Source organism: Muntiacus reevesi, chromosome 12, assembly GCF_963930625.1.
Source record: "Muntiacus reevesi chromosome 12, mMunRee1.1, whole genome shotgun sequence".
NCBI lineage: Eukaryota > Metazoa > Chordata > Mammalia > Artiodactyla > Cervidae > Muntiacus > Muntiacus reevesi.
The window spans coordinates 56,315,686-56,317,840 of NC_089260.1; positions in this window are offsets into that span (position 1 = coordinate 56,315,686).

Below are 2,155 nucleotides of genomic sequence, written 5' to 3' on the forward strand. Positions count from 1 at the left end.
TTAAAAATCTAGAGTAGAGGTTAGACTCTTAAAAATACTATATTAAAAACAAAAACCAAAACACACAAAAGAAATTTTAGAAATATATATAAAGTTTGGTATAAAAATAGGGCTTCTCTTCTTTTTTTTTTTTTTTTTCCCTTTCTTCTGTAAGGTTATAGTGGATTGAAAATGAAAATTAAGGCGCAGTAAAAGGAGTGCTAGAGGGCTTTAAAAGAAATAAGAGAAAAAGAAAAAGAAAATAGAAGAGAAGAAGAAAAAAGAACAGAAAAAAAGAAGAAAAAGAAAAAAAAAAGAAAAAAGAAAGAGAAAAAAAATTGTTTTGCCTAATTTAAAAAAATCGTAAAAATCTATGAAAGTTAAGGAGTAATGGGGGAGTAATAAGGAATTTTTAAAGGAAAATAAAAGGGAACCAAGAAAAAAGAAAAAAAAATTTTTTTTTTTTTCCTTACTTAAAAAAAAAAAAAAGAAAAGAAAAGAAAAAGAAAAAATATATCTAGGAATTTCTCTGGAGCTGTTGCGGTCAGTGTGGGTTCGGCTCAGCTTCAGATAGCTCCTCGTTCCAGCTTACACTTCTCGATATCTATAGGCCCTTCCGGTGTAGTCAGTCGGTGGTTTCTTCAGGGATTTTAATCTGTTGCACCGGTCCCTTCTGAAGCGGTTCCCTTTATTTGGGTTCTGTTGCCGGTCTCTCTTCCGCGCCTAATTTCCGCCCTGACACAGGGGGCGGAGGTGGATTCTTATTCAGGTAGCTAGTTCCGTCGCGCTGCGGGGAGGGGCTGTGCGGGGAGGGGCTGTGCGGGGAGGGGCCGGCGCTCCCGGGAGAGGCTTGCGCTCTTTTCTCGGTCTGCGCTGCTCAGGCTCCAGGCTCTTCTGTCTGAAGCGCGCGCCACGCTGCGCGCGGCTCCAGCCCTCGGGCGATTCACAAAAGCACAGCACACAAAGCTGGGCCCGCGCTCTGGCCCCACGCCGCCCGAGCGGCCCAGGCAGCCAGGCGCTTGACGGGCGCTCTCTCCCCGGGTGCGGCGCGTCTTCTGCCCTGCGCGGTCCCAGTCTCAGTCCCCACCGGCGCCAGTCGGGCGTGCGCGCCCTCTGCCCTCCGCGTCCCCAGCCCCAGTTCCCGCCCGCGCCGGTCGGGCGCCCGCGCCCTCCGTCTCGCCGCGACCCTCCCGGCGGACTTCGGTCGCCCAGAATCTCGGTCCCTTTGTTCTGCCAACGGCCGGCAGTGTGTTCGGGCCGGTTAGTTTTCTCTCTCTCTTTGCTCTCCCATAGTTCAAGCTGGCAACTCACAAAAGCTCCCTCCGATTGTCCTCAGGGCGCTCAGGCCCGGACCCTGCCCCAAGTAATGCCGCCCGCCCCTCTCCGTTCCGCCCCCACTTGCTGGTGGCGGATGCGGGCGTCTGGGGTACTTTTCTGCTGGGAGTTGCTTTTAGGCTCGTAATCTGTGGGTTTTATTTATTCTATCCCTCCCAGTCAGATTCAAACTCTTGAGATTCCAACACTTCCCCCAGGCCCGCCAGTGCGAGGGTTTCCCGGTGTCTGGGAACGTCCTCTATTAAGTCCCTTCCCGGGACGGATCTCCGTCCTTAGCTCTTTTGTTTCGCTTTTTATCTTTTATATTTTGTCCTACCTCCTTTTGAAGACAATGGGCTGCTTTTCTGGGCGCCTGATGACCTCAGCTAGCGATCAGAAGTTGTTTTGTGAAGTTTGCTCTGCGTTCAGTTATTTTTTTGATGAATTTCTAGGAGAGAAAGTGGTCTCCCCATCCTACTCCTCCGCCATCTTGGCTCCTCCCCCCTACAGTGTTAATAGAACTATCAGTAATGAATGATATGATGAGGAAGAAGAGTCAGTTTCTAAGAGGTTAGCAATATTTATCTAAATATTTTTATGCATTATTGAAAAAGAAAGTACTAAGAATTCTTACAAGATTCTTCATCTGAATTCACCAGAGTCAGGAGAAAAAGATAAGAAGACTTCCGGAGAAATAGGCAGCTAGATTACCAACCTGAGTTGTTAGATGTTGCTTGTCAGAGTTCTCTTCCTCTGCCTGTCAGGGTTTCCTGACCATGTGTCCCCAGCTGCTCCTCTTCCCACTGTTCCCTGCTCCATCTGGTCCCTGCTCCCTGGTCCATCTCACCTACTCCCTCAAGTT